This window comes from Stegostoma tigrinum, unplaced genomic scaffold, assembly GCF_030684315.1.
Source record: "Stegostoma tigrinum isolate sSteTig4 unplaced genomic scaffold, sSteTig4.hap1 scaffold_212, whole genome shotgun sequence".
Taxonomy (NCBI): domain Eukaryota; kingdom Metazoa; phylum Chordata; class Chondrichthyes; order Orectolobiformes; family Stegostomatidae; genus Stegostoma; species Stegostoma tigrinum.
The window spans coordinates 187,859-201,108 of record NW_026728149.1 but is presented as its reverse complement, the minus strand read 5'-3'; the positions used below and the strand labels follow the sequence as shown (position 1 = coordinate 201,108).

Here is a 13,250-nt window from a genome sequence, read left to right as displayed (position 1 = left end):
CGCCCGTCTCCCCCCACCTCGTGCCGCGCCCGTCTCCCCCCACCTCGTGCCGCGCCCGTCTCCCCCCACCTCGTGCCGCGCCCGTCTCCCCCCACCTCGTGCCGCGCCCGTCTCCCCCACCTCGTGCCGCGCCCGTCTCCCCCCACCTCGTGCCGCGCCCGTCTCCCCCCACCTCGTGCCGCGCCCGTCTCCCCCCACCTCGTGCCGCGCCGTCTCCCCCCACCTCGTGCCGCGCCCGTCTCCCCCCACCTCGTGCCGCGCCCGTCTCCCCCCACCTCGTGCCGCGCCCGTCTCCCCCCACCTCGTGCCGCGCCCGTCTCCCCCCACCTCGTGCCGCGCCCGTCTCCCCCCACCTCGTGCCGCGCCCGTCTCCCCCCACCTCGTGCCGCGCCCCGTCTCTCCCCCCACCTCGTGCCGCGCCCGTCTCCCCCCACCTCGTGCCGCGCCCGTCTCCCCCCACCTCGTGCCGCGCCCGTCTCCCCCCACCTCGTGCCGCGCCCGTCTCCCCCCACCTCGTGCCGCGCCGTCTCCCCCACCTCGTGCCGCGCCCGTCTCCCCCCACCTCGTGCCGCGCCCGTCTCCCCCCACCTCGTGCCGCGCCCGTCTCCCCCCACCTCGTGCCGCGCCCGTCTCCCCCCACCTCGTGCCGCGCCCGTCTCCCCCCACCTCGTGCCGCGCCCGTCTCCCCCCACCTCGTGCCGCGCCCGTCTCCCCCCACCTCGTGCCGCGCCCGTCTCCCCCCACCTCGTGCCGCGCCCGTCTCCCCCCACCTCGTGCCGCGCCCGTCTCCCCCCACCTCGTGCCGCGCCCGTCTCCCCCCACCTCGTGCCGCGCCCGTCTCCCCCACCTCGTGCCGCGCCCGTCTCCCCCCACCTCGTGCCGCGCCCGTCTCCCCCCACCTCGTGCCGCGCCCGTCTCCCCCCACCTCGTGCCGCGCCCGTCTCCCCCCCACCTCGTGCCGCGCCCGTCTCCCCCCACCTCGTGCCGCGCCCGTCTCCCCCCACCTCGTGCCGCGCCCGTCTCCCCCCACCTCGTGCCGCGCCCGTCTCCCCCCACCTCGTGCCGCGCCCGTCTCCCCCCACCTCGTGCCGCGCCCGTCTCCCCCCACCTCGTGCCGCGCCCGTCTCCCCCCACCTCGTGCCGCGCCCGTCTCCCCCCACCTCGTGCCGCGCCCGTCTCCCCCCACCTCGTGCCGCGCCCGTCTCCCCCCACCTCGTGCCGCGCCCGTCTCCCCCCACCTCGTGCCGCGCCCGTCTCCCCCCACCTCGTGCCGCGCCCGTCTCCCCCACCTCGTGCCGCGCCCGTCTCCCCCCACCTCGTGCCGCGCCCGTCTCCCCCCACCTCGTGCCGCGCCCGTCTCCCCCCACCTCGTGCCGCGCCCGTCTCCCCCCACCTCGTGCCGCGCCCGTCTCCCCCCACCTCGTGCCGCGCCCGTCTCCCCCCACCTCGTGCCGCGCCCGTCTCCCCCCACCTCGTGCCGCGCCCGTCTCCCCCCCACCTCGTGCCGCGCCCGTCTCCCCCCACCTCGTGCCGCGCCCGTCTCCCCCCACCTCGTGCCGCGCCCGTCTCCCCCCACCTCGTGCCGCGCCCGTCTCCCCCACCTCGTGCCGCGCCCGTCTCCCCCCACCTCGTGCCGCGCCCGTCTCCCCCCACCTCGTGCCGCGCCCGTCTCCCCCCACCTCGTGCCGCGCCCGTCTCCCCCCACCTCGTGCCGCGCCCGTCTCCCCCCACCTCGTGCCGCGCCCGTCTCCCCCCACCTCGTGCCGCGCCCGTCTCCCCCCACCTCGTGCCGCGCCCGTCTCCCCCCACCTCGTGCCGCGCCCGTCTCCCCCCACCTCGTGCCGCGCCCGTCTCCCCCCACCTCGTGCCGCGCCCGTCTCCCCCACCTCGTGCCGCGCCCGTCTCCCCCCACCTCGTGCCGCGCCCGTCTCCCCCCACCTCGTGCCGCGCCCGTCTCCCCCCACCTCGTGCCGCGCCCGTCTCCCCCACCTCGTGCCGCGCCCGTCTCCCCCACCTCGTGCCGCGCCCGTCTCCCCCCACCTCGTGCCGCGCCCGTCTCCCCCCACCTCGTGCCGCGCCCGTCTCCCCCACCTCGTGCCGCGCCCGTCTCCCCCCACCTCGTGCCGCGCCCGTCTCCCCCCACCTCGTGCCGCGCCCGTCTCCCCCCACCTCGTGCCGCGCCCGTCTCCCCCCACCTCGTGCCGCGCCCGTCTCCCCCCACCTCGTGCCGCGCCCGTCTCCCCCCACCTCGTGCCGCGCCCGTCTCCCCCCACCTCGTGCCGCGCCCGTCTCCCCCCACCTCGTGCCGCGCCCGTCTCCCCCCACCTCGTGCCGCGCCCGTCTCCCCCCACCTCGTGCCGCGCCCGTCTCCCCCCACCTCGTGCCGCGCCCGTCTCCCCCCACCTCGTGCCGCGCCCGTCTCCCCCCACCTCGTGCCGCGCCCGTCTCCCCCCACCTCGTGCCGCGCCCGTCTCCCCCCACCTCGTGCCGCGCCCGTCTCCCCCCACCTCGTGCCGCGCCCGTCTCCCCCCACCTCGTGCCGCGCCCGTCTCCCCCCACCTCGTGCCGCGCCCGTCTCCCCCCACCTCGTGCCGCGCCCGGTCTCCCCCCACCTCGTGCCGCGCCCGTCTCCCCCCACCTCGTGCCGCGCCCGTCTCCCCCCACCTCGTGCCGCGCCCGTCTCCCCCCACCTCGTGCCGCGCCCGTCTCCCCCCACCTCGTGCCGCGCCCGTCTCCCCCCACCTCGTGCCGCGCCCGGTCTCCCCCCACCTCGTGCCGCGCCCGTCTCCCCCCACCTCGTGCCGCGCCCGTCTCCCCCCACCTCGTGCCGCGCCCGTCTCCCCCCACCTCGTGCCGCGCCCGTCTCCCCCCACCTCGTGCCGCGCCCGTCTCCCCCCACCTCGTGCCGCGCCCGTCTCCCCCCACCTCGTGCCGCGCCCGTCTCCCCCCACCTCGTGCCGCGCCCGTCTCCCCCACCTCGTGCCGCGCCCGTCTCCCCCACCTCGTGCCGCGCCCGTCTCCCCCCACCTCGTGCCGCGCCCGTCTCCCCCCACCTCGTGCCGCGCCCGTCTCCCCCCACCTCGTGCCGCGCCCGTCTCCCCACCTCGTGCCGCGCCCGTCTCCCCCCACCTCGTGCCGCGCCGTCTCCCCCCCACCTCGTGCCGCGCCCGTCTCCCCCCACCTCGTGCCGCGCCCGTCTCCCCCACCTCGTGCCGCCCCGTCTCCCCCACCTCGTGCCGCGCCCGTCTCCCCCACCTCGTGCCGCGCCCGTCTCCCCCCACCTCGTGCCGCGCCCGTCTCCCCCCACCTCGTGCCGCGCCCGTCTCCCCCCACCTCGTGCCGCGCCCGTCTCCCCCCACCTCGTGCCGCGCCCGTCTCCCCCCCACCTCGTGCCGCGCCCGTCTCCCCCCACCTCGTGCCGCGCCCGTCTCCCCCCACCTCGTGCCGCGCCCGTCTCCCCCCACCTCGTGCCGCGCCCGTCTCCCCCCACCTCGTGCCGCGCCCGTCTCCCCCCACCTCGTGCCGCGCCCGTCTCCCCCCACCTCGTGCCGCGCCCGTCTCCCCCCACCTCGTGCCGCGCCCGTCTCCCCCCACCTCGTGCCGCGCCCAGTCTCCCCCACCTCGTGCCGCGCCCGTCTCCCCCACCTCGTGCCGCGCCCGTCTCCCCCCACCTCGTGCCGCGCCCGTCTCCCCCCACCTCGTGCCGCGCCCGTCTCCCCCCACCTCGTGCCGCGCCCGTCTCCCCCCACCTCGTGCCGCGCCCGTCTCCCCCCACCTCGTGCCGCGCCCGTCTCCCCCCACCTCGTGCCGCGCCCGTCTCCCCCCACCTCGTGCCGCGCCCGTCTCCCCCCACCTCGTGCCGCGCCCGTCTCCCCCCACCTCGTGCCGCGCCCGTCTCCCCCCACCTCGTGCCGCGCCCGTCTCCCCCCACCTCGTGCCGCGCCCGTCTCCCCCACCTCGTGCCGCGCCCGTCTCCCCCCACCTCGTGCCGCGCCCGTCTCCCCCCACCTCGTGCCGCGCCCGTCTCCCCCCACCTCGTGCCGCGCCCGTCTCCCCCCCACCTCGTGCCGCGCCCGTCTCCCCCCACCTCGTGCCGCGCCCGTCTCCCCCCACCTCGTGCCGCGCCCGTCTCCCCCCACCTCGTGCCGCGCCCGTCTCCCCCCACCTCGTGCCGCGCCCGTCTCCCCCACCTCGTGCCGCGCCCGTCTCCCCCCACCTCGTGCCGCGCCCGTCTCCCCCCACTCGTGCCGCGCCCGTCTCCCCCCACCTCGTGCCGCGCCCGTCTCCCCCCACCTCGTGCCGCGCCCGTCTCCCCCCACCTCGTGCCGCGCCCGTCTCCCCCCACCTCGTGCCGCGCCCGTCTCCCCCCACCTCGTGCCGCGCCCGTCTCCCCCCACCTCGTGCCGCGCCCGTCTCCCCCACCTCGTGCCGCGCCCGTCTCCCCCACCTCGTGCCGCGCCCGTCTCCCCCCACCTCGTGCCGCGCCCGTCTCCCCCCACCTCGTGCCGCGCCCGTCTCCCCCCACCTCGTGCCGCGCCCGTCTCCCCCCACCTCGTGCCGCGCCCGTCTCCCCCCACCTCGTGCCGCGCCCGTCTCCCCCCACCTCGTGCCGCGCCCGTCTCCCCCCACCTCGTGCCGCGCCCGTCTCCCCCCACCTCGTGCCGCGCCCGTCTCCCCCCCACCTCGTGCCGCGCCCGTCTCCCCCCCACCCCCCCACCTCGTGGCCGTCGCCGCGTCTCCCCCCCACCCTCGTGCCGCGCCCGTCTCCCCCCACCTCGTGCCGCGCCCGTCTCCCCCCACCTCGTGCCCGCGCCCGTCTCCCCCCACCTCGTGCCGCGCCCGTCTCGACCCCCACCTCGTGCCGCGCCGTCTCCCCCCACCTCGTGCCGCGCCCGTCTCCCCCCACCTCGTGCCGCGCCCGTCTCCCCCCACCTCGTGCCGCGCCCGTCTCCCCCCACCTCGTGCCGCGCCCGTCTCCCCCCACCTCGTGCGCGCCCGTCTCCCCCCCACCTCGTCGCCGCGCCCGTCTCCCCCCACCTCGTGCCGCGCCCGTCTCCCCCCACCTCGTGCCGCGCCCGTCTCCCCCCCACCCTCGTGCCGCGCCCCGTCTCCCCCCACCTCGTGCCGCGCCCGTCTCCCCCCACCTCGTGCCGCGCCCGTCTCCCCCCACCTCGTGCCGCGCCCGTCTCCCCCCACCCTCGTGCCGCGCCCGTCTCCCCCCACCTCGTGCCGCGCCCCGTCTCCCCCCACCTCGTGCCGCGCCCGTCTCCCCCCACCTCGTGCCGCGCCCGTCTCCCCCCACCTCGTGCCGCGCCCGTCTCCCCCCACCTCGTGCCGCGCCCGTCTCCCCCCACCTCGTGCCGCGCCCGTCTCCCCCCACCTCGTGCCGCGCCCGTCTCCCCCCCCACCTCGTGCCGCGCCCGTCTCCCCCCACCTCGTGCCGCGCCCCGTCTCCCCCCACCTCGTGCCGCGCCCGTCTCCCCCCACCTCGTGCCGCGCCCGTCTCCCCCACCCTCGTGCCGCGCCCGTCTCCCCCCACCTCGTGCCGCGCCCGTCTCCCCCACCTCGTGCCGCGCCCGTCTCCCCCCACCTCGTGCCGCGCCCGTCTCCCCCCACCTCGTGCCGCGCCCGTCTCCCCCCACCTCGTGCCGCGCCCGTCTCCCCCCACCTCGTGCGCGCCCGTTCTCCCCCCACCTCGTGCGCGCCCGTCTCCCCCACCTCGTGCCGCGCCCGTCTCCCCCCACCTCGTGCCGCGCCCGTCTCCCCCCACCTCGTGCCGCGCCCGTCTCCCCCCCACCTCGTGCCGCGCCCGTCTCCCCCCACCTCGTGCCGCGCCCGTCTCCCCCACCTCGTGCCGCGCCCGTCTCCCCCCACCTCGTGCCGCGGCCCGTCTCCCCCCACCTCGTGCCGCGCCCGTCTCCCCCCCACCTCGTGCGCGCCCGTCTCCCCCCACCTCGTGCCGCGCCCGTCTCCCCCCACCTCGTGCCGCGCCCGTCTCCCCCCACCTCGTGCCGCGCCCGTCTCCCCCCACCTCGTGCCGCGCCCGTCTCCCCCCACCTCGTGCCGCGCCCGTCTCCCCCCACCTCGTGCCGCGCCCGTCTCCCCCCACCTCGTGCCGCGCCCGTCTCCCCCCACCCTCGTGCCGCGCCCGTCTCCCCCCACCTCGTGCCGCGCCCGTCTCCCCCCACCTCGTGCCGCGCCCGTCTCCCCCCACCTCGTGCCGCGCCCGTCTCCCCCCACCTCGTGCCGCGCCCGTCTCCCCCCACCTCGTGCCGCGCCCGTCTCCCCCCCACCTCGTGCCGCGCCCGTCTCCCCCCACCTCGTGCCGCGCCCGTCTCCCCCCACCTCGTGCCGCGCCCGTCTCCCCCCACCTCGTGCCGCGCCCGTCTCCCCCCACCTCGTGCCGCGCCCGTCTCCCCCCACCTCGTGCCGCGCCCGTCTCCCCCCACCTCGTGGCCGCGCCCGTCTCCCCCCACCTCGTGCCGCGCCCGTCTCCCCCCACCTCGTGCCGCGCCCGTCTCCCCCCACCTCGTGCCGCGCCCGTCTCCCCCCACCTCGTGCCGCGCCCGTCTCCCCCCACCTCGTGCCGCGCCCGTCTCCCCCCACCTCGTGCCGCGCCCGTCTCCCCCCACCTCGTGCCGCGCCCGTCTCCCCCCACCTCGTGCCGCGCCCGTCTCCCCCCACCTCGTGCCGCGCCCAGTCTCCCCCCACCTCGTGCCGCGCCCGTCTCCCCCACCTCGTGCCGCGCCCGTCTCCCCCACCTCGTGCCGCGCCCGTCTCCCCCCACCTCGTGCCGCGCCCGTCTCCCCCCACCTCGTGCCGCGCCCGTCTCCCCCCCACCTCGTGCCGCGCCCGTCTCCCCCCACCTCGTGCCGCGCCGTCTCCCCCACCTCGCGCCCGCTCCCCCACCTCGTGCCGCGCCCGTCTCCCCCACCTCGTGCCGCGCCCGTCTCCCCCACCTCGTGCCGCGCCGTCTCCCCCCACCTCGTGCCGCGCCCGTCTCCCCCACCTCGTGCCGCGCACCGTCTCCCCCCCACCTCGTGCCGCGCCCGTCTCCCCCCACCTCGTGCCGCGCCCGTCTCCCCCCACCTCGTGCCGCGCCCGTCTCCCCCCACCTCGTGCCGCGCCCGTCTCCCCCCACCTCGTGCCGCGCCCGTCTCCCCCCACCTCGTGCCGCGCCCGTCTCCCCCCACCTCGTGCGCGCCCGTCTCCCCCCACCTCGTGCCGCGCCCGTCTCCCCCCCACCTCGTGCCGCGCCCGTCTCCCCCCACCTCGTGCCGCGCCGTCTCCCCCACCTCGTGCCGCGCCCCGTCTCCCCCCACCTCGTGCCGCGCCCGTCTCCCCCCACCTCGTGCCGCGCCCGTCTCCCCCCACCTCGTGCCGCGCCCCGTCTCCCCCCACCTCGTGCCGCGCCCGTCTCCCCCCACCTCGTGCCGCGCCCGTCTCCCCCCCACCTCGTGCCGCGCCCGTCTCCCCCCACCTCGTGCCGCGCCCGTCTCCCCCCCACCTCGTGCCGCGCCCGTCTCCCCCCACCTCGTGCCGCGCCCGTCTCCCCCCACCTCGTGCCGCGCCCGTCTCCCCCCACCTCGTGCCGCGCCCGTCTCCCCCCACCTCGTGCCGCGCCCGTCTCCCCCCACCTCGTGCCGCGCCCGTCTCCCCCCACCTCGTGCCGCGGGCCCGTCTCCCCCCACCTCGTGCCGCGCCCGTCTCCCCCCACCTCGTGCCGCGCCCGTCTCCCCCCACCTCGTGCCGCGCCCGTCTCCCCCCACCTCGTGCCGCGCCCGTCTCCCCCCACCTCGTGCCGCGCCCGTCTCCCCCCACCTCGTGCCGCGCCCGTCTCCCCCCACCTCGTGCCGCGCCCGTCTCCCCCCACCTCGTGCCGCGCCCGTCTCCCCCCACCTCGTGCCGCGCCCGTCTCCCCCACCTCGTGCCGCGCCCGTCTCCCCCCACCTCGTGCCGCGCCCGTCTCCCCCCCACCTCGTGCCGCGCCCGTCTCCCCCCACCTCGTGCCGCGCCCGTCTCCCCCCACCTCGTGCCGCGCCCGTCTCCCCCCACCTCGTGCCGCGCCCGTCTCCCCCCACCTCGTGCCGCGCCCGTCTCCCCCCACCTCGTGCCGCGCCCGTCTCCCCCCACCTCGTGCCGCGCCCGTCTCCCCCCACCTCGTGCCGCGCCCGTCTCCCCCCACCTCGTGCCGCGCCCGTCTCCCCCCACCTCGTGCCGCGCCCGTCTCCCCCCACCTCGTGCCGCGCCCGTCTCCCCCCACCTCGTGCCGCGCCCGTCTCCCCCCACCTCGTGCCGCGCCCGTCTCCCCCCACCTCGTGCCGCGCCCGTCTCCCCCCACCTCGTGCCGCGCCCGTCTCCCCCCACCTCGTGCCGCGCCCGTCTCCCCCACCTCGTGCCGCGCCCGTCTCCCCCCACCTCGTGCCGCGCCCGTCTCCCCCCACCTCGTGCCGCGCCCGTCTCCCCCCACCTCGTGCCGCGCCCGTCTCCCCCCACCTCGTGCCGCGCCCGTCTCCCCCCACCTCGTGCCGCGCCCGTCTCCCCCCACCTCGTGCCGCGCCCGTCTCCCCCCACCTCGTGCCGCGCCCGTCTCCCCCCCACCTCGTGCCGCGCCCGTCTCCCCCCACCTCGTGCCGCGCCCGTCTCCCCCCACCTCGTGCCGCGCCCGTCTCCCCCCACCTCGTGCCGCGCCCGTCTCCCCCCACCTCGTGCCGCGCCCGTCTCCCCCCACCTCGTGCCGCGCCCGTCTCCCCCCCACCTCGTGCCGCGCCCGTCTCCCCCCACCTCGTGCCGCGCCCGTCTCCCCCCACCTCGTGCCGCGCCCGTCTCCCCCCACCTCGTGCCGCGCCCGTCTCCCCCCACCTCGTGCCGCGCCCGTCTCCCCCCACCTCGTGCCGCGCCCGTCGGCCCCGTCTCCCCCCACCTCGTGCCGCGCCCGTCTCCCCCCACCTCGTGCCGCGCCCGTCTCCCCCCACCTCGTGCCGCGCCCGTCTCCCCCCACCTCGTGCCGCGCCCGTCTCCCCCCACCTCGTGCCGCGCCCGTCTCCCCCCACCTCGTGCCGCGCGCGCCCGTCTCCCCCCACCTCGTGCCGCGCCCGTCTCCCCCCACCTCGTGCCGCGCCCGTCTCCCCCCACCTCGTGCCGCGCCCGTCTCCCCCCACCTCGTGCCGCGCCCGTCTCCCCCCACCTCGTGCCGCGCCCGTCTCCCCCCACCTCGTGCCGCGCCCGTCTCCCCCCACCTCGTGCCGCGCCCGTCTCCCCCCACCTCGTGCCGCGCCCGTCTCCCCCCACCTCGTGCCGCGCCCCGTCTCCCCCCACCTCGTGCCGCGCCCGTCTCCCCCACCTCGTGCCGCGCCCGTCTCCCCCCACCTCGTGCCGCGCCCGTCTCCCCCCACCTCGTGCCGCGCCCGTCTCCCCCCACCTCGTGCCGCGCCCGTCTCCCCCCACCTCGTGCCGCGCCCGTCTCCCCCCACCTCGTGCCGCGCCCGTCTCCCCCCCACCTCGTGCCGCGCCCGTCTCCCCCCACCTCGTGCCGCGCCCGTCTCCCCCCACCTCGTGCGCGCCCGTTCTCCCCCCCACCTCGTGCCGCGCCCGTCTCCCCCCACCTCGTGCCGCGCCCGTCTCCCCCCACCTCGTGCGGCCCGTCTCCCCCACCTCGTGCCGCGCCCGTCTCCCCCCACCTCGTGCCGCGCCCGTCTCCCCCCACCTCGTGCCGCGCCCGTCTCCCCCCACCTCGTGCCGCGCCCCGTCTCCCCCCACCTCGTGCCGCGCCCGTCTCCCCCCACCTCGTGCCGCGCCCGTCTCCCCCCACCTCGTGCCGCGCCCGTCTCCCCCCACCTCGTGCCGCGCCCGTCTCCCCCCACCTCGTGCCGCGCCCGTCTCCCCCCACCTCGTGCCGCGCCCGTCTCCCCCCACCTCGTGCCGCGCCCGTCTCCCCCACCTCGTGCCGCGCCCGTCTCCCCCCACCTCGTGCCGCGCCCGTCTCCCCCCACCTCGTGCCGCGCCCGTCTCCCCCCACCTCGTGCCGCGCCCGTCTCCCCCCACCTCGTGCCGCGCCCCGTCTCCCCCCCACCTCGTGCCGCGCCCGTCTCCCCCCACCTCGTGCCGCGCCCGTCTCCCCCCACCTCGTGCCGCGCCGTCTCCCCCCACCTCGTGCCGCGCCCGTCTCCCCCCACCTCGTGCCGCGCCCGTCTCCCCCCACCTCGTGCCGCGCCCGTCTCCCCCCACCTCGTGCCGCGCCCGTCTCCCCCCACCTCGTGCCGCGCCCGTCTCCCCCCACCTCGTGCCGCGCCCGTCTCCCCCCACCTCGTGCCGCGCCCGTCTCCCCCCACCTCGTGCCGCGCCCGTCTCCCCCCACCTCGTGCCCGCGCCCGTCTCCCCCCACCTCGTGCCGCGCCCGTCTCCCCCCACCTCGTGCCGCGCCCGTCTCCCCCCACCTCGTGCCGCGCCCGTCTCCCCCCACCTCGTGCCGCGCCCGTCTCCCCCCACCTCGTGCCGCGCCCGTCTCCCCCCACCTCGTGCCGCGCCCGTCTCCCCCCACCTCGTGCCGCGCCCGTCTCCCCCACCTCGTGCCGCGCCCGTTCCCCCCCACCTCGTGCCGCGCCCGTCTCCCCCCACCTCGTGCCGCGCCCGTCTCCCCCCACCTCGTGCCGCGCCCGTCTCCCCCCACCCTCGTGCCGCGCCCCGTCTCCCCCCCACCTCGTGCCGCGCCCGTCTCCCCCCACCTCGTGCCGCGCCCGTCTCCCCCCACCTCGTGCCGCGCCCGTCTCCCCCCACCTCGTGCCGCGCCCGTCTCCCCCCACCTCGTGCCGCGCCCGTCTCCCCCCACCTCGTGCCGCGCCCGTCTCCCCCCACCTCGTGCCGCGCCCGTCTCCCCCCACCTCGTGCCGCGCCCGTCTCCCCCACCTCGTGCCGCGCCCGTCTCCCCCCACCTCGTGCCGCGCGCTCACTGTGCGCGCCCGTCTCCCCCCACCTCGTGCCGCGCCCGTCTCCCCCCACCTCGGTGCCGCGCCCGTCTCCCCCCACCTCGTGCCGCGCCCGTCTCCCCCCACCTCCGTGCCGCGCCCGTCTCCCCCCACCTCGTGCCGCGCCCGTCTCCCCCCACCTCGTGCCGCGCCCGTCTCCCCCACCTCGTGCCGCGCCCGTCTCCCCCACCTCGTGCCGCGCCCGTCTCCCCCCACCTCGTGCCGCGCCCGTCTCCCCCCCACCTCGTGCCGCGCCCGTCTCCCCCACCTCGTGCCGCGCCGTCTCCCCCACCTCGTGCCGCGCCCGTCTCCCCACCTCGTGCCGCGCCCGTCTCCCCCCACCTCGTGCCGCGCCCGTCTCCCCCCACCTCGTGCCGCGCCCGTCTCCCCCCACCTCGTGCCGCGCCCGTCTCCCCCCACCTCGTGCCGCGCCCGTCTCCCCCCACCTCGTGCCGCGCCCGTCTCCCCCCACCTCGTGCCGCGCCCGTCTCCCCCCACCTCGTGCCGCGCCCGTCTCCCCCCACCTCGTGCCGCGCCCGTCTCCCCCCACCTCGTGCCGCGCCCGTCTCCCCCACCTCGTGCCGCGCCCGTCTCCCCCCACCTCGTGCCGCGCCCGTCTCCCCCCACCTCGTGCCGCGCCCCACCGGTCTCCCCCCACCTCGTGCCGCGCCCGTCTCCCCCCACCTCGTGCGCGCCCGTCTCCCCCCACCTCGTGCCGCGCCCGTCTCCCCCCACCTCGTGCCGCGCCCGTCTCCCCCCACCTCGTGCCGCGCCCGTCTCCCCCCACCTCGTGCCGCGCCCGTCTCCCCCCACCTCGTGCCGCGCCCGTCTCCCCCCACCTCGTGCCGCGCCCGTCTCCCCCCACCTCGTGCCGCGCCCGTCTCCCCCCACCTCGTGCCGCGCCCGTCTCCCCCCACCTCGTGCCGCGCCCTGTCTCCCCCACCTCGTGCCGCGCCCGTCTCCCCCCACCTCGTGCCGCGCCCGCCCCCCCCTCGTGCCGCGCCCGTCTCCCCCCACCTCGTGCCGCGCCCGTCTCCCCCCACCTCGTGCCGCGCCCGTCTCCCCCCACCTCGTGCCGCGCCCGTCTCCCCCCACCTCGTGCCGCGCCCGGTCTCCCCCCACCTCGTGCCGCGCCCGTCTCCCCCCACCTCGTGCCCGCGCCCCGTCTCCCCCCCCTGTATTGATCTCATCTTTGACTCAATACCAAAAACCAAAAAAATGAAACCCAATGAGATGAATTTTGGATCAGTAATTATACATGGCATAATTGGACAAAAAATGCACTGTTGTTAAAATAATTAGCAATTCAACCAGAAAGGCCACTAATGTGAATCATTTGAAATTACTTAATTGTATAGTTTTTGTATTTGACCACAAGATGGAGAATTCTGTTCAGGTGATGTTGTAGCTAGAAGATAGAAAGATGATCGAAATGTTTGGAGAGATATCCGCCAAGCACAGGCAGGTGGAACTAGTTGAGTTTGGGATTGTGACCAGCATAGACTGGTTGGACCAAAGGATCTTTTTCATGCTGTACGACTCTATGAAACTCAAGCTTAATGTTCGAAACTCACATTCAGATATATCTAACCTTTATCATAATCTTACAGAAAGATAGCGACTTTATCCCTCAGAATTGCAGACTCTTTAATTTTACATCCTCAAAGACATGTAGCAGGGATAGCATGGATTATAGAGTGAGTTGAGTAGATTGGTTCATTATTAATTCTGAACTGAATTTGATTTATTTTACATTTTTAGACAACATCAGGTGAAGATGTGCGTGATTTCAGCAAGGTGCTGAAAAATAAGTTCAGATCAAAGAAATACTTTGCCAAACATCCTCGCTTGGGTTATTTACCAGTACAAACAGTTCTAGAAGGCGAGAACCTTGAGACGTAAGTTTATTGATGTGCGATTTACTAATGTATCAATGCCCATTTGGGAGTTGACAAATATTGCAGCATCATTCATTCTGCAGCTTTGCAGGAGAGTGAGGTTGTCCATTTGCGCATATGTCAGAAGTACACAATACAAAAACAAGGGGGGCTTAACTGATATCATTGGTCCTCTCGCCTTCAAAACAGTGTAGTTCCTCAGAGAGTACATTTGCTGAGGACTTGTTGATACTGTCACTAACGTGCAACCTTCCTTGATATCTTTCTCTGTCCTCCAGTTCTGTCTTTAAAAACTACAATCAATTACTCTCTCCTGAAAAGAACCTTTGGCTGAACATAGAACAAAGAACAGTACAGGCCCTTCGGCCCACGATGTTGTGCCGCCCTA

The 13,250-nt window shown here is 77.1% G+C and overlaps 1 protein-coding gene across 3 annotated transcripts in view; it reads left to right on the top strand.

Annotated features, from left to right (window-relative positions):
- Positions 1-13,250, top strand: part of LOC132207929 (utrophin-like) — a 195,639-nt gene that overhangs the window by 147,029 nt on the left and 35,360 nt on the right. For 2 of the 3 annotated variants that reach the window (XR_009444017.1, XR_009444018.1), the window contains exon 2: positions 12,726-12,862. The exons of the other annotated variant lie outside the window; for it this stretch is intronic. The gene's annotated coding sequence lies outside the window, so the exon portion shown is untranslated. The remainder of the gene's footprint in view (positions 1-12,725; positions 12,863-13,250) is intronic. 3 annotated transcript variants of the gene reach the window in all.